The following is a 24,905-nucleotide window of genomic DNA, read 5'->3' on the forward strand; positions in this document are numbered from 1 at the left end:
CACTTCATCAGATGTCCACGGTAAACATCTGATGAAGTGAGCTGTAGCTCACGAAAGCTCATGCTCAAATAAATTGGTTAGTCTCTAAGGTGCCACAAGTACTCCTTTTCTTTTTGCGAATACAGACTAACACGGCTGTTCCTCTGAAACCTGTATTTAGCAGTGACACTGAGTTTTCCAGCCCTGCAAAAGAGCTCTGTAGCTGGAAAGTCTGTCTGTGTCTCTCTCTCTCCTCTTCCCCCCTCCCCCCCAAAGTTGGTCCAGGAAAAGCTCTCCCCTGCTCCCCCACCTTGGCTCTCTAATATCTGGAAAGGTAACTGAGGTGGGGCAGGTACAGGCTGAGCCTTCAGGCCCTGAGGCACAGCCCCGCCTAGCCCAGGAAGGCTAGGCCGCCGGGCAGGCATCGAGCCGCAGGTGGTTCTGCCCAGAGCCACCAGGTTGCATCCTTGTGCAGCTCTCAAACCGGCCCCTGTTCCCGGAGCGCGTGTGTGAGGCTAGCAAGAAGCGGCTCGTGAGCAGCGAGGTCCCTCTGCCGTCATCCCGGGGGCGGGTGAGGCACGTGGAGACAACCGCGGTCTGCGGGGTGTTTCCCAGGGGGGGGAGAGGAGGGAGCGGTGCGGCTCCGCACGTGGCGGAGTCTGGGCCCGGGCCTGTTAACACGTCACGTGCCTGCCCGCTTTGCCCCCGCCAGCGTCTGCTTCTCACGCAAGCCGTTTCCCGGCAGCTCCCCGCTGGGCACAGCTATTGGCGAAGCTCAGGGGAACGTGGTGGACGTTAAATGTGACCTGCCCTTTGTCTGACTCTGCCTTTTATCCACTCCTCCCCTCAACCGCTCGCTGGCTCCCCCCTCTCAAGTCTACCTGGCACAGATCCTGGGCTTGTGGCCAAAAGCCACTTGCAGGGAAAGGGCCTCCAGGCATCAGCCCGTCTGTAACGCCGACAGCAGCCCCAACCCCAGCTCGGGCAGCACGGCCTGCAAAAACAGCGAAAAGGGATAAAGTTGGGGCTACCTGGCCTGGCTCCTGGCTATTTTTGGTCCCCATTTCCCAAACCGTTTAATCAGACAGAGCACAAACCTAGCTGCTACTGCCCTAAACAATGCCAGACCCTGAAGCTGCCCGAGCATGAGCGCTCGCAAAAAACTTGCATCTGGCACCTAGACCCAGCCCCATTTTGGCGGCAGAAACTAGTGCGTCAACTGAGAACACGTCTTAAAAGCCGACCCTGACGTATGCTGGCCCATCATGCTGCAAAAACCCCGCTCTGGCTAGCGCATGGATCCTACTGTTTTCATCCAACAATTTGGTCCTCGCCCTCCAACTTCCATGGCCTGAGTAGGGAACAGCGCAAGAGCGGCTACCCTCCTTCCCTACTTAAACGGTACGATTTGGCTTTGGGAGTCTCCAAGTGCCGGGATACAGGTGCCAGATCTGGGTACCCGCCTTCTGAGTGTCCGCCCAGGGCTGCGGGGTGGGGGCGGGCCGGAAAGCTCCCCCAGATCGCACCAGCCTGCGCACGTCGCTCCAGTATAAGAGGAGGCCATGGCAGTTCCCGCCCAGGCAGGAGAAGCAGAAGCGGAAAGTCCTGCCCTGGCTCTCTGCGCTGCTGCCGGCGCTGTCCCCGCGCGGCGGCCGCTGCTTTAGCCCCGCGCCCGGGGGCCAGGGCTGGGACAGGCCCCGCCGCGTGCGCGCCCGCGGACGAGGAGGTGGCGCCTCTCGCCAGCTTCCCCCGGGCTCCGGCCAAGGTAGGTCCTCGGCGGCTGGAGAGCCCCTGGCGGGCGGCGGGACAGCGGCGGGCCGCCGAGCAAGTGCAGCGAAACGGGTGGAAACAGGAGCGGGAGTTCCGCATAGGCCGGGCGGGGGTAGCTAAGAGCGGCGGGGCTGTGAGATTTACCGCAGGTCCGGGGATCCTGGCGGGGATCTGGGAGCGTGGCAGGGCGAAGGGGGTCTGGTTCCTCCCGGCCGGGCAGGGGAGGGTGCAGACAAAGGGTTGCAAGCACGAGTCTTGCTTATCCAGACACGCTTCTCCTCGGGGAGAAGTGAGCGGCGGCTTGCAATGGGTGTGACGGTACTTGCGGGACAGGGGAGAGGCTCTGGGGAGTGGATGGGTTAAGTGGGATCCAGCGATTAAAGGGCACGGCGGAGGCTGCAGGGCACACAAAGGCTATTGGCTAGATCAGGAGCGTTGTGCCTGGTCCCTCTTGCACTTCTCCAAGGACCACGGGACGGAGCGCTCTTTCTTGCGAGATCACATAGTGTATTTCTAACCTCAAGCTTGGCGGTTGCTCCTAGTTTGCCGCTTGTGAGGTTTTGAGAGAGCTTCACTCTGATGCTATTTGCTTACACTACAGAAGCAAAGGACAGCACCTCCTCGCCTTAATCGCGACAGGTCTGGCTTGTCCTAATAGAAAGTTTTCGATTCTCCCCCTCCTCCCCTGCAAATTGCCCAGGCCCACTTGAGGACAGAGATCTCGCATGAGAGACCAGGAAGATCTCAAGAGAGAGATCATTAATTTCTTTAACACGTTATCTGTATTACTTCGTTCAGCATTTATGATCTACATTTGCAAGGAGAGAGGTGTGTGTTTATTTGGGGCTTTTGTTATTACCACACAAATTCTCCAATCTTTTTTGTTATCCTCAGGTTGGGGCTCAATTTTGTAAATGTCCATGTTTTAACTTTACTGCTGCAAGTAGTTAAGTGTTTATAGACTAACTGCCTGACCCTATAAACTCCTGGTTTGAACAAGGAATACCTATAGTACTATATGAATAATACATATGTAGTATTGCAAAAGAGCTATGTACAGTAACAGATGCCAACACTGAATCTTGTGGTCTGTGGTTTCCCCATTCAGACATTGCCACCAGTTTTTACTGACTAAACACTGAGTAAAGTGTCATCCCTATCCCCTTACTGACACTTTTTACAATAGTAATATCAAAACACTTTTCATCTTCCAAGCACTTTAATTCTCAGGACAACCCTGAGGCTAAATATTATCTCCATTTTACAAATGGGGAAACTAAAGCAGATGGTAGAGCCAGATTAAAAAAATTGCAACAGACAGTTACACAAAAACACAATTGGTGAATTTACCAAAATAACAATATCCTAACGTAATGTGTGGTGGACATCCTTGAGATAGGATAAACAATTTGCTATAATACTTGTTTCAGAGATCTTGTAGCTCAAGTGGTAGAAGCTTGTCTTTTGGAACTGAAGGACCAAGGTTTTAATCCTAGCTCCTAAACTGTGTGTGAGATTTATATATATAGCTGGGGCTGTTACACATAGATTTATTACAACCAAAGATTATCATAGTTAGGCCCAATGCTCCCTTCCATTATTCAACATGTTGGAGAACAGAGGCTCTAAAATCTCAGGAAATGGAGCAAAGAGTGGTACATACAGAGTCGACAGGGTTAGGTGGGATAACCTGCCATCACTACTATGTAGTTGCCAGCATGGAGGGAATGGTGTCATTATGCAAGTGGAGCTCTGTGTTTAGTGGAGAGTATGACCGGCTGGCTGGTCAGAGGAATTGAGGAGTATCTGTTCTGTGTGGCATTTTTTTCACTTCCAGTGTGGCAAAAAACACACACATTTAATTGTAATAAATGTGTTAGTCTCTAAGGTGCCACAAGTCCTCCTTTTCTTTTTGTGGATACAGACTAACACGGCTGCTACTCTGAAACCTACAATTAATTGTGTATCCAGTTGACTCTGCACTCTGTGATTCCTTACCAAATGATCACACGAGTGCACCTGTCTTTGGAGAGCAAAGAGCAGCACAGCAACTGAGCCAGGCAGTCATGATGCCAGGGCTGGGGGGGAGAGAGTGCTAAGCTTTGTCCTTTTGGGATGGCAAAGTATTCTCTGGAGATGTGAGGTAACACTCCAGCTTGTCTCATGAGCTCCAGGGCGTGATGTGATGGTTATTTGGAAGAAAGAAAGCACCAGAGTTCAAGTATGCTTTTCCCTTCTGCAGGCTTTTTACCTGGAGAGGACTATGCAAGGGCTAGAGAGAATTATCATATTAGAAGAGATGCTAAAGAAATGTCAGAGCCCATGTGTCCTATTGTTTGTTTTTACAAAACCTCTCTGTACATCAGTGTGAGGTGTCCTTGCAGCCAATGAAGAAAGAAGAGAAAATTGTGTGAGGAATGACCCCCTCTTGTTGAACTGCCTGTCTGTAGGTGCCTACGGCCATCAGATATTTGTCAAATGTCACATTTCACAGAAAGTGAGGGGTCTTTTCTTGTTTTTTTCCCTAACAAAAATTAATAAAAGAAAATTCATTTCAATGGATGGGCAAAGGTTTGGGATGGCTTTTATTTATGTATTTTCCCTGTGTTAAAATGTTTGGTGCTAAAATATTCAAAGAAACCGATTCGTGCTTCAAACAATAGTCTGTTAATGAATGTCATGCCATCTAGTGGACATAAGGAAAATAGAATATCTAAAGTTCTAGACGTAATGATAAGTCTCTTTATCCACACTTACTCAACTATCTACCAAATGAAGCAGCAGGATATGAACCCTAATGTTTTTATGATGGTGGTTGGGCCTAACTTAACAACATGACTTAATGCCAGAAGATCCACCTGAATACCCCTCTCCATGAATTTCCTTATGTTCTGTTTCTCTTTGCTTTTTGTATAGTGGAATCAGAACCTTCAATTTTTTTGTTACTGGGACATCATGTGCAAGTCCATTGCCATGGCTTTGATACTTAGTAACATAGCACTGCTCCATATTCACTGTGAGAGCGCCTCTGTCTTGCTGCTGGCTAAGATCCATGAGAATAGCGACCTGCCTTTGTACGCAGACCTCTTCAACCACCTGCCAGCTCACCTGTCTTTTAGATGCCCTTTATGGTCACTTAGGCCACCACACAACATGACAGTGGAACCTGCTTGGCACAACAAGTGGTTAGTGACGACAGTTGTTAGGGTTTGCAGGGCTGGGACTCCATTATAGAGGGTGTGTGTGGGTTCCCTCTATACTGCCACCTAACCAGGTGATGTGTATACCTCTGTGCTTGGAGAGTCAATTTATGCTGCCACCTCATGAAGTGATGTAGTGACCTCAGAATAAGGGGAGGATGAAAGGATTGACTGGAGCCCAGGAAGAGGGCAGTGTTCGAAATGTATCTTTTGTCAGAGAAGACAGACCCTTGGGGAGGAATGGCTGTGTCTGGTGAGACCAGAGTGGAAAATGTGTGTTTTGGACTCTCTGGCTTATACCCCAGAAGGGAGGCACTCTTGAATTTGGCCACAGGGTTGAGTTACCTGAGCCACCTAAAGCACTGGATGCTGGCTGTCCTCTGTTGGAGACAGGATAACTGAGGAGATGGACTGAGAAGGGAATTTAAGGCAGTGGCTGGGCCTGAAGCCAGATGAGGTAGATTCCTACTACAAACACACTAAATAAAACCCTCATAAGGTATGATAGAAACAAAGTCAAAGCTGGAGAATTTAGGCCCCGTCAACTTCAGTCTTGGGCCATGAAGTGGCCATAAGGGCTCATGCTCTGCTAACTGAGTTTAGAAAATACCCCCTGGTTACTAGAACTCAGTGAGAATTAGGGCAGAAGAGAGAAGGAGCAGCTTGCTACCTTCACCCTACTTTGTGCTTCTGCTGCATCTGCTCCATTGCCAACTCAGCTACAGCACGGGCACACCCAAAAATATCCCAAGCCAAGACCATTAGTAAATTCTCTAGGCCCTAGCAGACAAACATTCATGTTTTCTTTCTGTGACTCAAGTCCCACAATCCTTTGTGGCTGTGAAGAATTGATGTTTTTATGCTTAATTTTGAAGGCTGTATTTTACAAAAAGAAGGAAAAGGTATCCTTATAAACTGCCTGCTGTAGGGGTATGTTAGATGTGAGTCCAGATAGAGTTTACTGAATGTTGTATTTCACAAACTAACTTGAGAAATAAAACAATGTGTATAGGAGTGTACAGGAGTATAGTTAGCAATGTGAAACAGCTGAATTGATGATTTGCTGTCATCTCCTCCTGCTCTTGTAGCTTTTAATAAGGAGATATGCCATGATACACAATATGGTCTCTCGGTAAAGTTTGCAAAAGTAGGTGTCTAAAGCTAGGCAGCAAAATAAGTGGTGTGATTTAAGGCCTGAACACCTGTAATTTCTCTGTAAGTCAATGGAGTGGGATGTTCAGCAACCAGGATTGGGCTGTGTGATGGGGTGTAAGAGCCCCACACTGAACCAGGGTGGGGAGCAGAGCAATACTGGGCTAAGGTGGTCCTGCCCCCAACAGGTGCAAGGTATATTCCCAGTGGAGGAACAGTTTTAAAGGACACTGGTGTAGCCCACAAGAAATGTGAATGAGCTGCTTGGGACACCAGGAAGCAAGGCTGATGCTGAGAGCTCTGCCAGGAGTTGGGACTGTTTTGTGAAGGCAGATCGAGCAGCAGACATTTGGATTCCACCCCCTTCTTTGGGAGTTGAAAGCCCAAAGAGAGAGTGACTGACCTGAACTGGATACTAAGACTGAGGAGAGTCTGCCAAGCCAGCAACCATGCCCCCAGCTAAGGAGCTTTAGATTGGTAGGAAGTGACCAGGGGAAACATAATTTGGGGTAGCTCAATAACTGGGCTGGACACTTTGATGAACCACTAGGGCCCTGGGTTGGGACCTGGTGGAGTGTGAGGGTCTGGGTTCCCCCTACCTTGCCTGTCCTGCTTCTCTGTAGTGACTGAACTCTGGGGGGGGGGCAATCAGAGCATGAGGGGGTGATTGAGGTCACCATTGGGGGCCCTCTGGGATGACTAGACAGGCAGAAAACATAAGGCCGTGAGCTGACCATTAGGACAGCTGGTCATCAGACCTTCCACTACAGGCTGTAATACAATCGGTGTAGATAATGGAGCTCTAACAATGCACCATTAAAAAGTCTAATGAAGAACAAAACCTAATCATTCCCATATGGGACTTAATCTTGACCATATCCATGCTGTAGGATGATGGGCATACAGAAGTAAAGTGCTTCTCTTCAGGGTATTCCTACAGCACGTGAGTGGATGGGAATGCCCTAGTGGCAACAGAAAGCTATTTCAAATGGGCTGGTTCATGTGTAACATAATATAAGGTTCCTTGAGGGTTGCAGAAAACAACATATTGTGACCATTTGCAGTCAGCTCATAGAGTAGGTCATTGAAAAGATATTCACCAAATAAATGTGAATAACAATTTCCAGGAAAGTGATCATCTCCTGTGGTTACTCTGTGAGCAGGAAAGGAGGGTAAACTAGGCAACAAGCAAATTATTCATGTCACTAATGCCAACACTGTGGTGAAGAGAAGATTACTGGAGTGATGTTTTGAGTAAATTGTGTACAGTACAGATTCAAAGTAGATGTGTGGTGTCCGCCCCTCCCCCTCCCCCTTGGGGGCCTAAGTCACTTAGGTGCCTTTTGAAAATACTTTCTGTGATCTAGACCAGATTAAATGTCTGTAGGATCAGGGCCTAAGCTACTGATTATCCTGTCTCTTTCCTTGCCTTCCCAGATGTCTTTGGGCACCACTCTTGGCGATATGTATCTGTTACCTCTTTTTGACCTGAATGGCTAGTCAAAGTTTTGGGTTGTGTCTAGGGCTGTCCCTAGCTATTCTGGGGCCCTATGCAGCCCCTGCACTGTGTGTGTGTGTGTGTGGGGTCCCAGGCCTCCTGGGGCGGGGGGGGGGCTGGCTTGGAGGACTGGGGGGGAACCACCCGCCAGCACTTGCCAGTGGCGGGAAGTGCAGCAACAGTGCTTTGAAGTTTCCAGTGTAGCCATGCCCAAAGAGTGTGCAACCTAAATAGACAAGAGAGACAAAGGGTGGGAGAAGGTTACTACTGTTATCCCCATTTTCCTGATTGAGGGGGGGAAACTGAGGCACAAAGTTTAGGTGACTTGCCTAAGATCTGTGGCAGAGTTGGGAGTTGAGCTCAGTTCTCCTGAATGACAATCCAGTGTCTTAACCACAACACCATGCCCTTTAAGGGATAAGACACCGGTAAGCCTGTCCAGGTTTTAACTCTATCAGAGTTCAGCTTGTAAGGACAGAGGGAGGGAGGGGTTGGGATCCGTTGTGACAGGTCAGGCTCCTCTCTAGACTCAGAGTCAGCTGCAGCTGAAGAGCTCTTGTTGCAGCTTGCTTGTGGGTGGGTGGGGTGGGGGAGGGCAGGTATATGTGAGCAAGGGTGACTGTAGGTTGCTTCAGTGGTTTCCCAGTCCTGGGCCAATCCTCACCAACCTGATCTCCCACACAACTAAGAGTGGTCTTCAGGCTCCTCTGAATGGTGCAGCTTTTTTTTTTTTTTTTTTTTTGCTTGAAGGGGCCACCCTGGTTGCCAATGATCACAGGAGTATACTGGAGCCCTGGCCCCACCCTCTTCCTCCTTTTCTCCCCCTCCCCCCAATTCTTTGTATACCTGAACATCTCTCTCTCCTGCCATGATCTTTCTCTGGTCGGTTAAACTGGCCTTGCACTTCAGGAATGGCACATAGGTGCCCTAATGCAGCCTCACTGCTGGACCCTAGTGTGTGTAATCTTTATTCAAAAAAAGGGTGGTTGCAAAACTTGCTTCACTGCCAGACAACAACAGACACACATGTATGGCATGAAGAAAAAGGACCCATTTTGGAACAAGGGCATGTTTAGGTTTGTCTCTCTAAGGTGGTACCATAAATGCAAACTCCAGCTGTATAATGAAGCACAGCAAAGCTCTTTTCTCCTCTGCAGTGACCACAGTGAAATGTAAATGAAAGAAAAGTGGAGCAAGAAACTACCCAAAATTATTCTGATGAGTAGGAAAACATGTTTTTGCCTATTACAGTACCCTATAGAGAGCAGAGAAAGTAGATATGGTGTTAGCTTGTTTTTTACCCACTGATTAACCTTAAATGCAGGGCAGACAGAAACTATTTTGGAGAAAATAGATTTGTGCACATGGAAAAACTCTGCTGTAACTGGAGAGATGCTCTCACGCTAGCAGTCCAGCAGAGGCATTGCTTTATAAGGGCAGTTGTGGCTACATTCGCAACAGTAGCTAAATGGCAAACATTCAAATTTTTTGCAAGGTAAGGTTAATTCAATATGTTGTCGCTTGAGCCCAAACTGCTTTGTTAGCTTTTATGAATGTCCTTGTTATCTCCCCACATCGCTGTTGAATGCGCAGGCTTGCAGTGGTGAGTAATCTCTCTGCTGATAAATAACTATTTGATATCCAGTAAAAGTGGAGGGAGTGGGTTGGGGGACATTGCATGATTTTTGTTTCCTCATGCAAATAAGACTGATGTTACGAATTTGAATAGCATGAGTCGTTCATGGGCAGTACATATGCTACCAAAGCCAACGCCACTCACTTCTGAATGTTTTTGTATGTGTAATACTTGCAAACCGAAAGTGTACCATGGCATTTCATAGTTCTATCCTTTTAGTCATGGATCTGTTGTTCATCACAAAGTTAACAAAAAAAATGCCAAGTGAACTGCAAACCAGAGCTGGAACTGAAAGAAAAGTGGAGGTAACCCAGACACAGACACACACACACACACACAATGGTACTCCTCCAGACATGAAAGTCTGCCATAAATGTTTCACAGTAGTCTTCTCTGCTTTTCTCTCAGTTAGAGGTAGTGGGAAGTGGAAGCATGGCATAACCATTGAATTTGAGCACTTCCGTATCTACACTAATTACTTAGCACAGTAGAGAATTCCTTTATTTACAATTTAACATACATCTGGGACAGTGAAGGTCAGGATTATGCTTTTTTAGAGCTCTTGATAGCGAGTTCACTCAGTTACCATTTTTTGGTGAGCTCCTCACCCCATCTGTGGCCCCTTTACACTGGATAAAAGGGCTGGAGTTCTATATCCATCCGGCAGATAAAACAGTGCAGGCCCTCAAGCAGATAGCCGTCACATTGCCTTCTGTGGACACACCAAGCTTTGTGAGGGTAAGGGGCTTGCTGTGGGTAGTGTTGCCAGGCTTCCGGTTTTTGACTGGAGTGCCTGGTTGAAAACAGACCCCGGTGGCTCCAGTCAGCACTGCCAACTGGGGGCCCAGAGCTAAGGCAGGCTCCCTGCCTGCCCTAGCTCAGTGCGGCTCCCAGAGGCAGCCGCTGTGGCCCCTAGGCACATGAGCGGCCAGGGAGGCTATGCGTGCTGCCTCCGCCCTGAGTGCCGGCTTCCCAGCTCCTACTGGCCAGGAACTGCGATCAATAGGAGCTGCGGGGCAGTGCCTGCAGATGCGAGGGAAGTGCACGAAGCCTCCCTGGCTGCCCATGTGCCGAGTGGCCGCTTCCTGGGAGCCGTGATAAGCGCTGCCGGGACCCTGCACCCCAACACCCTGCCCCAGCCCGGAGTCCCCTCATGCACCCAAACTCCTTCCAAAACCAGCCTGGAGCCCCCTCCTGACCCCAAGCCCTTCATCTCTGGCCCCACCCCAGAGCCTACACCCCCAGCTGGAGCCTTCACCCCCCCTGCACCCCAACCCCCTGTCTCAGCCCGGAACCCTCTCCTGTACCCCAAGCCCCTCATCCCGGCCTCACCCCAGAGCCCTCACCCCCAGCCAGAGCCCTCATCCCCCCCCTTCCTGCACCCCTGACCCAGCCTGGAGAAAGTGAGTGAGGGTTGGAGGAGAGCAAGCGATGGCGGGAGAGGGGATGGAGCGAGCGGGGTGGGGCTTGGGGAAGTGGCAGGGCGGGATGTTTGGTTTTGTGCGATTAGAAAGTTGGCAACCCTAGCTGTGAGCAGGGATGGGAGTGGTGTTTCAGCAGCAAGGCCATAGTGTGCAGCATTGCAGAGATTCTGGGCAGCACCAGGAGAGTGCTGTAACTTAGACAAAGCACCCAGAGATAGATGTGTCTTTGCACTTATTTCACAGGTTTGTGGCTCACACTGTGTTGCACAGCGGTCTGTCAAAGTCCATTTCTGCCTTTCCTGCAAAGGTAGGAACATGATCACCACAGTGATGAATCTAAAACAAAAAGACAGGTTAGATAGACATTATCCAAAATGTTCTGGGAACATCTGAAAACATCCTGATTAGATTAAGGTCTAAACTCATGCAGGGAAGAGCTGGGCCAAAAATAGAAGTCTAAGTTAAATGCTTAAATATAGATCTAGGAGCATAAGTCACCTGATCACTTTTTAAAGGGGGATGGGCAGGGAATAAAAAACTGACCACCCACAGTGGTTTGAGTTGAGAACAGTACATTTTTTAACTTAGTTTTAGGTGGTGCAGGTAGTGAGATGCGGTTAAGGCTGTCAAACTCTTTCCACTCCAAGACCTTTATTTTCAGTTGCTTACAGCCATTTGGGCTAACATTTTCCAGTCCAGGGTGTCTGCCTCATGGTGCCTCTATCTTTCGTTGTCATTCCCACCTGTGTAAAGTAGACATAAAATGCTCCCATGCTTATTTGGTAGCATTTTACACCCACTTCTGTCTTACTCTACACGGATGCTAATGACATCCCCAGGTGCAAAGCAACAGAGAATCAACCTTGATATGTAGGAGATCTTTGAAGACAATAAACATGGAACCTCCCAGTGCTATTTTCAGAGTCACTCTTCAGAAAAGGAATGGCACCTTGAGCATGAGAGGCCATATCCTATTAGCATATGCAAATAATGAGAGGCACTCTTAGATTTCTAAATGCTGGAATACTTTTTCTCATTTGATGCCAATGTGCTTTTTCTGGCAGCAGACTCCTGTAAGACCCTCTCTTGTCAGCACTGTATGTTTGTTTAGGCTCTAAACCTTCACATTTCATTACGAAGGTCAATGGATTCTGTAGCAGCTGACAGAATCTTTCTGGTAGAGTTGCTGATTTCCTTGCTGAGGGATTAATCAATCCCATTTGCAGAATAGGAACATCACCCCCTCAGTTACATGGAAAGTAAAACATCTTTCTTTTTCAAAGCATAACCAAGATGGGATGCACACTTCAGCATTGATTTTGTGCAAACCAAGTTCCATTACCTCATTAAAAGCTTCATCATGGCATCTAGCTTTTGAAAGCTGGCATCACCTTCCACATCAAATTTCTTCGTTTTAGTTTGTTGTTATCCTCTTCTGTTTTGCTAAATATTTTTTTCATTAGGGCACACACCTGTGTTTTGGATTAAAGTGAAATTTGTTTAGGGTTAAATGATACTTTTGTTGCCTGGGGATGCCTGAGTGAGAACTTCTGACAGTCTTAAGAGTGACAGACCTGTATCTGACACGCTTGGAGTATGAATGTTCAGCTTTTCTTTGCTTTCTTAACATTTCACTTTTATTATGGAGCATGGCGTTTACTGGTGCTGCATGGTTGTGCTGCATGGTTGTGAAGAATTTAATCAATCATCATGGAACAAATTGCCCAGCTGAAAGGGGAAGATCATTGAAAATATTTCATTATGGCAGCATACTATACAGGATGATGCACTTTGAAGCTGTCTGCTAGTTTTTAGCTATGAAGTATTACCTTAAATACTTGCTACTGCTTCATAGCATACTTTGTAAAGCCATTTTGGCTATAACCTGTATAAGCTTTTCTGTATTTTTGTATCCCTGGTTCTATGGAAATATATTTACATGAAAACTGGACTTTGTTCCTAAAAAGGTTCACCTGACTCTGTGCAAAGAGCATGTAGCTCAATACCTAAGACAGGTGCCCTGTATGGATGTGGTAAGTCTCGGCCACCATCAGGGCGGGAGTGCTCTGGGAAGAGAAGTGAGAAGGTGGTGGAATTGCATCGCAACAATCTGTGCTGCATGTTGTCTTTTAGACTCTCAAATTCAGAGTTGGTATAAATGTGCACAGTAGAGCTGGGTGACATTTTTGGCTGAATTTTTTTTGGCAAAAAATGCAGATTTGGGTTGGCTGAAACATACCATGAACATGTATCGGTTTTTGCCAAATAGTTTCGGTTGAAAAACTCCATAAATTCTGAAAAAATCAAATCTTTCATTTAACCTTTTCATTTAAACATTTCCTTCCATTTTATTAAAAATTGTTTTTAAAAAGCTCAATCGAAACAAAACGCTTTGACCTGAAATTAATATTTTGCCACTTTTCAGTTTACCAAAAAATTCTATTTTGTGTTGACACAAAATAAACTTTTTCGGAATGGCCAGCAAGCCAAAAAAACAGTTATTTGCATTGCTCTAGTGTTCATAGGGTGACCAGATGAAACAGACAAAATATCGGGACACATGGGGGAAGCGCAAAAAAAAAAGCGGCTGGATCCGAATTGCCGAAGGGACCACCCCCCCAAAAAAAACCCAAAACCAACAACACAAAACATAAAAACCTTGCTGGAACAGCCAAAGCAGAAATATCAGGACAAATGGCATCCTGACTGTGCATCAGTTGGGACACGGGACAAAGAACTAAAAATCGGGACAGTCCCAATTTTATCGGGATGTCTGGTCACCTAAGTGTGCAGCTCTGGTCAAGTCAGACGGACTTGCTCCCATTTACACCTCTGGATTTTCCCCCATGTGACCACTGCTTATGTGTTGAGTACTTGGATGTAGCCTTCTAATCCATGGCCACTTGCCTCATGCAGTAAGTAGCTGTGTTTCCTCTGGCTGCGCTTTATACAGCAAGGCTTCAAGTGTAAACAATGGCATTTGCAATTTGATCTATTGTGGATCGTATCCTGGGGTCAACTCCAACAGCTAGTCCCACCCATAAGCACCCCTGACCACACTTGCAGAGCTCGGTGCACTTGCTGATTATGTAGTAGGAGATGTGGAGCATGGGATGTACCTACTTTCCTGTGTAACATAACAATACACAAAACAGAAAATCATTTTTATTTTCATACAGTCAGGCATTTAGGCTTATAGGCACCATTATGTTAGGATTTTCTTTGGAAAAATGCTGTTGGTTTATGTTTAATGTATGTGCCCGGATAAATGGACGCCTGCTATCCTCCAAAGGTGGAAAAAATGTAAGTACATATTGTCTTCCTGAGTCTGTTGATAACCTGAAGGTTATGGACAAAGGGAGAGACTCTCTGCAGGTGTCCACAACAGCCTAATGGTTCTTATTCTATAATCCTTGTTAGTCATTTTGTTGGTAGTGGATTTATATACAGTGTTTCAAACTGTTCACTCAGAAAGTACAATGAGTTTAGTGGTTAAGGTATAATAGATCAGTTTTCATTAGTGCTAGAGTGAGAATTTGGGTGCCCATGGACTGCACTGGAATTCTTATTTAGTGGTGTTTTAGGTGGTTGAAATCCATTAACAAGCTCAAACTGAGTGAAGAAGGTGTTCCACTGCTTCCTGTTTTGTAAACCTCTTTTGAGAAGTCATGGCTCCCTGGCTTGATTTTTGTCTCCCATCCGATTGAACTGCTGCAGTACATCATGGGAGATGTAATCTGCCCAGGGCGTTTTCCCCATAGAGGATAATGGGGGCATGAGACACCTGGACAACAAACCTCAAGTCACTGAGGCAGCTCAGGGGAACGCAGATTAGTCAAACTAAGCTGAAATGAAATGTTTTTGAAAATGAAAAGCAATCTAGTTTTTGAAAATGAAAAGCAATCTAGTTCAATAAACCTAAATAAAACATGTAGGTGTGGGAATATCTAAACTGTTGAAACAAAACATTGTGATACTTTTAAACTGAAATTTTTCTGAACTTCCTGTTTCTCAATTTTTTGATATTTCAACTTTTCTCCCAGTTTTGGATCAAAATAATTTTTGAAATATTGGATTTCCAATGGGATGAAAACTTGGAATTTTCAACTAGCTCTACTTTTTAACTTTTCTTCACTCTAGTCCAAGCTTTCTATAGGTAAAACGTCATTTCTGGAGGAAGGGAATCCGACTAACATGGCTCTCCTGTATACCTAGTTTGGCAATACAGAGAGATCATGGAAACAATTCTTAGTCCTGAGCAATTCCTATAGATGAAAAGGAGGCTATTTTGCTGGCAGCATACATTATTTAATATATTTTTGTAATTAAACTGCCAGTTCCTGTGTTGGGGCGTTGGTCTACTGGATACATTCTAAGGTATCTATAGAAAGTCAGAAGGTTTTTTTGTATGGTATATTACCTGTCTAGAAATTATTAATATCCTGTGACATTGAGTTCAAATCAAAGACTTCATTGCAAATCTGGGGAAAATTCCCCTTTGAATAGAAAGACACGCATTTCAGATGCTTAAAAAGAGCTGTTCTCAGTAGACTGTTTAATACATTCAGAATGTCCAAATTATGTATGGTCAACATTATGAAACCAACTTGCACTGTAATTTTAGTGGCTTAGGCCCCAAATCCAGCAAAAAAACTGAAATTGATGGGACTACTTGCATGCATAAAGTTAAGTGCTTTGCTCGATCAGGACCTTAGCCACTGAGATCACTCCTGTGCATTTATGATCTGTCTGTTGTTTCCCAAGGGAGCTCTGATGTTATGTTCCATTCTTGTGGTCTAATTCTTAACCCCTTGTCTTGGGTAATTATCCAAAATTTGGGACATTGCCAGATTGTTTCCATTTGGAGGAGAAATTGATTATGAGAATCAGGTATTTCTTAGGTGCAATCCTGTTTATTTACAAAGAATGTACACTAAGTTCTGTTTCCCTGAACACAGTGGGAACGAATGAAAGGAAACTTTCCTTGTTCAGAAATCCATGTATGCCTTTTCAAGGAGTACTCTGACTAGGAGCGGCAGAAGGTCCCTAAAAGTGGGGAGGGGGCACTGGTGCCCGAACTGTGGTCCCACCCCTTCACGCTGCCCCTTCCCTCTGAGGCCCCACCCTCTGTCCTCCATTGCTCACCCTTATGGCCAATGAAAAGTGGGAGGGCCATGGCCCCTTTGTCCCCCTTGTTCCGGCACCCCTGACTTTTCCCCCAAAGAAGCTCTGTCTGTTGACTTCCTCCCCGGGGCCAGACACCAGTGCTGCTCCCACTATCTGCTGGCTTTTTCCTTGCTTTCTGGTTTTTCTCTGTCTTTGACTCACATGCTCCTGCAACCAGTCAAGGTAGCAGCCCCTACATTTGCAATCAGTCTCTAGGAAAATCCCTTAGGCCTCATGGCTTAGGTTATGCTCAGGTCCTTGCCAAGCTGGCCCCTGCCTTTAGTGGTGGCTTCTTTTGTTTCAGCCGTCACCAAACAAAGGGAGCATTTAATTGTTCCTTCATTTAGCCTGAATGAAGGGCGCTTAGTACAACTATCGACTTTTACTAGGTCTGTGATTGATGGCTGACATTAATACTTTGCAGCATAACACTACGATACTGCCATAATGAAAAACATGTATATAAAATTTGATATTTTTCTAACACGTTTAAAATTCCATCAATATTATAACTGCACATTTGCAGTTTAAAAATCTTTGCTCAGTGAGCATATGGGAGATGTCTATACCATAGCTGTCTGCTAGCTCTCACTAGAGCCTAGATTTTTATTTACTTATCTCTTGCCTCCATCTCACCCACTTCTGAAACTGAAGACGGATCAATCAGTTTGTTTTAGCTGTACATGTAGTCTTTTCATAGTTGAAACACATTCTGTCTCCTAGGACTACAGATCTTTGAAAGACAGAGATCCATGGCGTGAACTCTAGTGTTACTTTCTGGAGATGGTGAGGATGATAAAGAAAATACAGATAGGCATTGCCTCCATACATTAGGGCTTCAAATCTTTTGTGTCTGATATAGGCTAGAGAATACTGCATATAAAACTCCTGGGAGTTGCTTTTCTTCAGGCAGAGATGCTTCAGTGATCAAGCAGAGCAACTCTGTATTTGTTTGACTTGCAATTACTGCTAATTATTCAGTTATTTGTGGAAAACCTCTTGCTAGTTGGAATTAAAACTGCTGTGGCTCACGAAAGCTCATGCTCAAATAAATTGGTTAGTCTCTAAGGTGCCACAAGTACTCCTTTTCTTGTTCAACAAAGATTAGCATAATTTGTTTGACAATGTAACTATGTTTATATTATTACTCTTTCCCCTAGTGCCAAACAGAATCTAATTTCCCCAAACTAAATCAGATTTTTAGGCCCAGAGTCAAATTAATTGTTTTTTGACATTAGTACAATGTTCAGTTGAACAGCTTCAAACATAATCTGCTACCACCCCTAAGAAACATAAAGGGACTAATCAGGACATTAGAGTTGCTACTAATCTGAACATTGTTGGCAATAGAAAGGAGCAAATCATTTTGAGACATTCTTACCCGCCCCCGTTAGTGAACAGACTGAGAAATAATGAAATGATTCATTATTTGAAATTGTTTGTAAATGTCTTCAGTGAATAATTCCTGGTTTGTATATTGTTTACATATTTGCAATCTGCACTATGTCTGTCTCTGATTGGGTGTAACTAATCAACATAAGAGGAAAGTGGTAGGTGTAGTATATCTTGACTTTAGTAAAGCTTTTGATGCTGTCTCGCATGACCTTCTCATAAACAAACTAGGGAAATGCAACCTAGATGGAGCTACTATAAGATGGGTGCATAACTGGTTGGAAAGCCATTCCCAGAGAGTAGTTATCAGTGATTCACGGTCATGCTGTAAAAGCATAACGAGTGGGGTCCCGCAGGGATCAGTTCTGGGTCTGGTTCTGTTCAGTATCTTCATCAGTGATTCAGATAATGGCATAGAGAGTACACTTATAAAGTTTGCTGATGTTACCAAGCTGGGAGGGGTTGTAAGTGCTTTGGAGGATAGGATTATAATTCAAAATGATCTGAACAAACTGAAGAAATGGTCTGAAGTAAATAGGATAAAATTCAATAAGGACAAATGCAAAGTACTCCACTTACGAAGGAACCATCAGTTGCAAAATGGGAAATGATTGTCTAGGAAGGAGTACTGAGGAAAGGGATCTGGGGATCATAGTGGACCACAAGCTAAATATGAGTTAACAAAATGTCATACTGTTGCCAAAAAAAGCAAACATCATTCTGGGATGTATTAGTAGGAGTGTTGTAAGCAAGACACAAGAAGTAATTCTTCACTTTACTCCACGCTGATTAGGCCTCAACTGGAGTATTGTGTCCAGTTCTGGGTGCCACATTTCAGGAAAGATGTGGACAAATTGGAGAAAATCCAGAGAAGAGCAACAAAAATGATTAAAGGTCTAGAACACATGACCTATGAGGGAAGACTGAAAAAATTGGGTTGTTTAGTCTGGAGAAGAGAAGGCCGAGAAGAGACATAACAGTGTTCAAGTACCTAAAAGCATGTTACAAGGAGGAGGGAGAAAAATTGTTCTTCTTAACCTCCTGAGGATAGGACAAGAAGCAATGGGCTTAAATTGCAGCAAGGGAAGTTTAGTTTGGACATTAGGAAAAACTTCCTAATTGTCAGGGTGGTTAAGTACTGGAATAAATTGCCTAGGGAGGTTGTGGAATCTCTATCATTGGAGATTTTTTAAGAGTAGGTTAGACAAAGATCTGTCAGGGATGGTCTAGATAATACTTAGTCCTTCCATGAGTGTAGGGGACTGGACTTGATGACCTCTCGAAGTCTCTTCCAGTCCTGTGATTCTATAAGTCTGTGCAAACCTGGTAAAGTGGTCCATAATGACCAGGATATACTCATACCTGCTGCTTTTCTCAAAATGAAGAAAGTCAGCTGAGACTAGTTCAAATGGTTCTGTGTTACTAATAGGATGTAAAAGAGCTCTGGTATATTGGCGCAGTCTCCTCTGTTTCAAGAAGTGACAAGCCTGAGTTACATAGTGCTGAATATCCTCCTTCATATGGTGCCAGTAAAAATGGTTTCTAGCGATGTTAATAACTCGGCAAGAAGGTGACCCATGTTTTTCTGTAACTCTGCATAGGACCATAGATGGCCAGCCCTCTGTGGAGATGGAGGTGGTTAGGGACTATTTAGAAAAGCTGGACGTGCACAAGTCCATGGGGCCGGACGAGTTGCATCCGAGAGTGCTGAAGGAATTGGCGGCTGTGATTGCAGAGCCATTGGCCATTATCTTTGAAAACTCGTGGCGAACGGGGGAAGTCCCGGATGACTGGAAAAAGGCTAATGTAGTGCCAATCTTTAAAAAAGGGAAGAAGGAGGATCCTGGGAACTACAGGCCAGTCAGCCTCACCTCAGTCCCTGGAAAAATCATGGAGCAGGTCCTCAAAGAATCAATCCTGAAGCACTTGCATGAGAGGAAAGTGATCAGGAACAGCCAGCATGGATTCACCAAGGGAAGGTCATGCCTGACTAATCTAATTGCCTTTTATGATGAGATTACTGGTTCTGTGGATGAAGGGAAAGCAGTGGATGTATTGTTTCTTGACTTTAGCAAAGCTTTTGACACGGTCTCCCACAGTATTCTTGTCAGCAAGTTAAGGCAGTATGGGCTGGAAGAATGCACTATAAGGTGGGTAGAAAGCTGGCTAGATTGTCGGGCTCAACGGGTAGTTATCAATGGCTCCATGTCTAGTTGGCAGCCGGTATCAAGTGGAGTGCCCCAAGGGTCGGTCCTGGGGCCGGTTTTGTTCAATATCTTCATAAATGATCTGGAGGATGGTGTGGATTGCACTCTCAGCAAATTTGCGGATGATACTAAACTGGGAGGAGTGGTAGATACGCTGGAGGGGAGGGGTAGGATACAGAAGGACCTAGACAAATTGGAGGATTGGGCCAAAAGAAATCTGATGAGGTTCAATAAGGATAAGTGCAGGGTCCTGCACTTAGGACGGAAGAACCCAATGCACAGCTACAGACTAGGGACCGAATGGCTAGGCAGCAGTTCTGCGGAAAAGGACCTAGGGGTGACAGTGGACGAGAAGCTGGATATGAGTCAGCAGTGTGCCCTTGTTGCCAAGAAGGCCAATGGCATTTTGGGATGTATAAGTAGGGGCATAGCGAGCAGATCGAGGGACGTGATCGTTCCCCTCTATTCGACATTGGTGAGGCCTCATCTGGAGTACTGTGTCCAGTTTTGGGCCCCACACTTCAAGAAGGATGTGGATAAATTGGAGAGAGTCCAGCGAAGGGCAACAAAAATGATTAGGGGTCTGGAACACATGAGTTATGAGGAGAGGCTGAGGGAGCTGGGATTGTTTAGCCTGCAGAAGAGAAGAATGAGGGGGGATTTGATAGCTGCTTTCAACTACCTGAAAGGGGGTTCCAAAGAGGATGGCTCTAGACTGTTCTCAATGGTAGCAGATGACAGAACGAGGAGTAATGGTCTCAAGTTGCAGTGGGGGAGGTTTAGATTGGATATTAGGAAAAACTTTTTCACTAAGAGGGTGGTGAAACACTGGAATGCGTTACCTAGGGAGGTGGTAGAATCTCCTTCCTTAGAGGTTTTTAAGGTCAGGCTTGACAAAGCCCTGGCTGGGATGATTTAACTGGGAATTGGTCCTGCTTCGAGCAGGGGGTTGGACTAGATGACCTTCTGGGGTCCCTTCCAACCCTTATATTCTATGATTCTATGACCTTGTCTTTGGTACCTTTCAGATACTACCAACTGGACTGTGAGTAACGATTTTTGAGATAAAGAACACCAGTTGACCAAAATGGATTGTGAATTTGGCAGGGCTCTAATCCCAGTCCTGTTTCCTTCCAAGTAGCTCCAAAGGCTTGTTCCAGGAGAAATTGCTTACCCACTGCCTCTATTACTTCAGGTTCTGATTAGCTCCTTTGTAGTCCTGTTTCTATCCTTATGGAAGGGATGAACTCTAGCTTCGGCATTTCCATTGGCGGCTGCTGCACAGTTACCGCACAGAGAGGGAGGTGGCTTCTAAAGTAACCACATCCTAGAACACCTATGGATTTATACGTTAAAACCAATGTCTTGAATTCCATCTGGAAGATAACGGACAGTGGATCATAGAGCACTGACACTAAAGATTCCAGGGAGATACTGTGTCTAATGTAGCGGTGGCACATTCTGTTCTAGCTTCATCTTCTGACTGATCTTCAGATGTAGCTCCGTGCACTACAGCAATATAATTTAGATATGACAAAACAAACAACTGTGGCGAGGTTCCATTTCTGAAATAAATGGTCACAGACATCTCCCCAAGCATGGATGAAAACAAAATCTGTTGGCCACAGCTGCTCTCTGAACATCTAGGTACTACTCAGGCTCTAGAGCATGGGTTCTCGGGACAAATTATTTGATCGCCTCACAGTGCGGCCACCAACTCTTGCTAGTGGCCGCTCTCATACTTTTTCCTAAAATATGTAATTTGTGAAAACAAATAAATATGCACATATACACGTCCAAATCATTGTAATTTATTTATTGCTAGCTAGTAAGTCTGTTATGAAAATTGATATTAACAAACATACAAGTATCACTATTCACAGCAGGCTTATTCAGCCCTGACAAGCCTGGGGACAAATTAAACTCTGGATGGGTGGGTCAGGGGAGACAGCGAGGGGATAGAGCAATCAACACCAAGGCGGTGCATCCAGGAGCACAAGGGAGGGGGAAGGGCTGCTGCTTTGCTCGCTCCCCCAAATCATAGTCCAGGAGGCTGTGGCCGCAAGAAAAGCCCCTAATGGCCACACTTTGAGAAATTCTGCTCTAGAGGCTCCGACACTACGAATCTGTGTCATCATGTTGATTGTTAGACTCCCTCAGTCTTGCCAATTCCCTTTGTAGCCAACAGCATTCTCTCTGTATTTGTCCAGGTTGGTGGTAGCCACTTTTAAAACCCCAGAAAGGATGTTCCAATGGATCAAATACGTGATGACACTGCAAATTCTGTTCTCCTGTATTAACGGTTGTGTGATGGAACAATTAAGATATTACTGTAATTTATCATTTGGATTGTCGTCATTCTGGTCTGTTGCTGTGCCATCACATCTGACCTCTCATAAACTATAGGATCTCCCCTTGGGCAGGAGCACAGAGAAAAATTTGAATTGTGTATTAAACATTTCTAATTTTCTCTTTGTTGGTTGATTAATTACATAAGTCATCCGTTTGGGGCGAGAAACAAAATCACCTGAAATATGCAACTAACTGATGCAAAATTTCCAACCAAATATACATTTAGATATTCAATTTCAGTGACTATTTTAGCGTTGAAGCTAAAAATGTTCTTTTTGCTTGTGTTCACATTGATGAAGCTCAAGCTCCAGAATGCTCCCTAATATCAAACACAAATGGGTTATGAATAGAGCTGTGTGGATAACTGATATTTTTGATTTACTCACAGTCCCTTACCCCTCTGTCCCTGTTGTTCCGCCCCCCCGCAACAATCAGGTCAACCCAAAACTGAAAGTATGAAAGCTTTGTATAAATAAACATTCGTTGGGGCAGAGAGGGAGAGAGTGTGTGACTCTCTAGTCTGGTGTTTTAATACAAAATGGAGCAGCTTCAACAGGAGATATTGAGGGAGACTCACCCTAGAATACCCAATAGCTTGGTGGCTAGTGCATTACATTAGAGGGGGGAAGACTTGGGTTCAAGTCCCTGCTCCAGATGCCTCCCCTGGAGTGGGGGCTTGAACCCAGGTCTTACAAATCTGAAATGAATGCACTGGCCTATGGCTATGGCAGATGAGTAGGCCACCTCCTTGGTTCTGCGAATGATGCCTAAGTTTCCTTGTGAAATTAGCCCAAAAATATCAAAACATTTCATTTTGGCATTTCTGAAATTTTTTGGTTTTGCATCTGAAATAATTTGCTGAAATTGACATAAATTTGTGAAATGTATCAGTTGTCCCAAATCTGCATTTTTTTTGCTTGAAAAATGCTTAGACCAAAAAATGTGCCTATCTTGAGTTATTAATACAGTCAAAGCAAAATTTACTTTCTTAATCAAACATTTGTAGAAAAATATCTTCCCATTTTCTTGGCTTTACTAACTGCCCATTGCTAGTAATTGTATTTTACGCCCATAAAATTTGCCTACCTTTTCAACTGGATACTGCATTCTTCATTTATTTTTGACCCAAACCGGGGTGCACTGTTGATATGCTCCATTTAACAACTACCACTTGATAGGTAGCTGGATTTTAATAGCAAGTGAAATTATTTCTATGTTTTGCAGTAGGTTTATGGTGTACAAATAATGTGGTGTACTATGAAGTTTTATCAGTACAGAGGACCCAATTCTGCCCTCATTTTCACCTGTGTTACTCCCTTTGAAGTTAATGGGAATTGAACATGCATATTTGAGGGCAGACTTAGAATCATAGAATCATAGAATCATAGAATATAAGGGTTGGAAGGGACCCCAGAAGGTCATCTAGTCCAACCCCCTGCTCAAAGCAGGACCAATTCCCAGTTAAATCATCCCAGCCAGGGCTTTGTCAAGCCTGACCTTAAAAACCTCTAAGGAAGGAGATTCTACCACCTCCCTAGGTAACGCATTCCAGTGTTTCACCACCCTCTTAGTGAAAAAGTTTTTCCTAATATCCAATCTAAACCTCCCCCACTGTAACTTGAGACCATTACTCCTCGTTCTGTCATCTGATACCATTGAGAACAGTCTAGAGCCATCCTCTTTGGAACCCCCTTTCAGGTAGTTGAAAACAGCTATCAAATCCCCCCTCATTCTTCTCTTCTGCAGGCTAAACAATCCCAGCTCCCTCAGCCTCTCCTCATAACTCATGTGTTCCAGACCCCTAATCATTTTTGTTGCCCTTCGCTGGACTCTCTCCAATTTATCCACATCCTTCTTGAAGTGTGGGGCCCAAAACTGGACACAGTACTCCAGATGAGGCCTCACCAATGTCGAATAGAGGGGAACGATCACGTCCTTCGATCTGCTCGCTATGCCCCTACTTATACATCCCAAAATGCCATTGGCCTTCTTGGCAACAAGGGCACACTGCTGACTCATATCCAGCTTCTCGTCCACTGTCACCCCTAGGTCCTTTTCCGCAGAACTGCTGCCTAGACATTCGGTCCCTAGTCTGTAGCTGTGCATTGGGTTCTTCCGTCCTAAGTGCAGGACCCTGCACTTATCCTTATTGAACCTCATCAGATTTCTTTTGGCCCAATCCTCCAATTTGTCTAGGTCCTTCTGTATCCTATCCCTCCCCTCCAGCGTATCTACCACTCCTCCCAGTTTAGTATCATCCGCAAATTTGCTGAGAGTGCAATCCACACCATCCTCCAGATCATTTATGAAGATATTGAACAAAACCGGCCCCAGGACCGACCCTTGGGGCACACCACTTGATACCGGCTGCCAACTAGACATGGAGCCATTGATCACTACCCGTTGAGCCCGACAATCTAGCCAGCTTTCTACCCACCTTGTAGTGCATTCATCCAGCCCATACTTCCTTAACTTGCTGACAAGAATACTGTGGGAGACCGTGTCAAAAGCTTTGCTAAAGTCAAGAAACAATACATCCACTGCTTTCCCTTCATCCACAGAACCAGTAATCTCATCATAGAAGGCGATTAGATTAGTCAGGCATGACCTTCCCTTGGTGAATCCATGCTGGCTGTTCCTGATCACTTTCCTCTCATGTAAGTGCTTCAGGATTGATTCTTTGAGGACCTGCTCCATGATTTTTCCAGGGACTGAAGTGAGGCTGACTGGCCTGTAGTTCCCAGGATCCTCCTTCTTCCCTTTTTTAAAGATTGGCACTACATTAGCCTTTTTCCAGTCATCCGGACTTCCCCGGTTCGCCACGAGTTTTCAAAGATAATGGCCAATGGCTCTGCAATCACAGCCGCCAGTTCCTTCAGCACTCTCGGATGCAACTCGTCCGGCCCCATGGACTTGTGCACGTCCAGCTTTTCTAAAAAGTCCCTAACCACCTCTATCTCCACAGAGGGCTGGCCATCTCTTCCCCATTTTGTGATGCCCAGCGTAGCAGTCTGGGAGCTGACCTTGTTAGTGAAAACAGAGGCAAAAAAAGCATTGAGTACATTAGCTTTTTCCACATCCTCTGTTACTAGTTTGCCTCCCTCATTCAGTAAGGGGCCCACACATTCC

At 45.4% G+C, this 24,905-nt stretch overlaps 1 protein-coding gene across 2 annotated transcripts in view; it reads left to right on the plus strand.

The window, feature by feature from the left end:
• The first annotated feature begins 1,059 nt into the window (after positions 1-1,059).
• LOC125632406 (opsin-5-like) overlaps positions 1,060-24,905 on the plus strand; it is a 69,886-nt gene continuing 46,040 nt past the window's right edge. The window contains exon 1 of one of the 2 annotated variants that reach the window (XM_075125252.1): positions 1,060-1,380. The gene's annotated coding sequence lies outside the window, so the exon portion shown is untranslated. Of the gene's footprint in view, positions 1,381-1,416; positions 1,745-24,905 lie in introns of those variants that run through there. The other variant, XM_048840530.2, reaches the window with a different exon arrangement.

The sequence above is a fragment of the Caretta caretta genome, chromosome 2, assembly GCF_965140235.1.
Source record: "Caretta caretta isolate rCarCar2 chromosome 2, rCarCar1.hap1, whole genome shotgun sequence".
Lineage (NCBI taxonomy): Eukaryota > Metazoa > Chordata > Testudines > Cheloniidae > Caretta > Caretta caretta.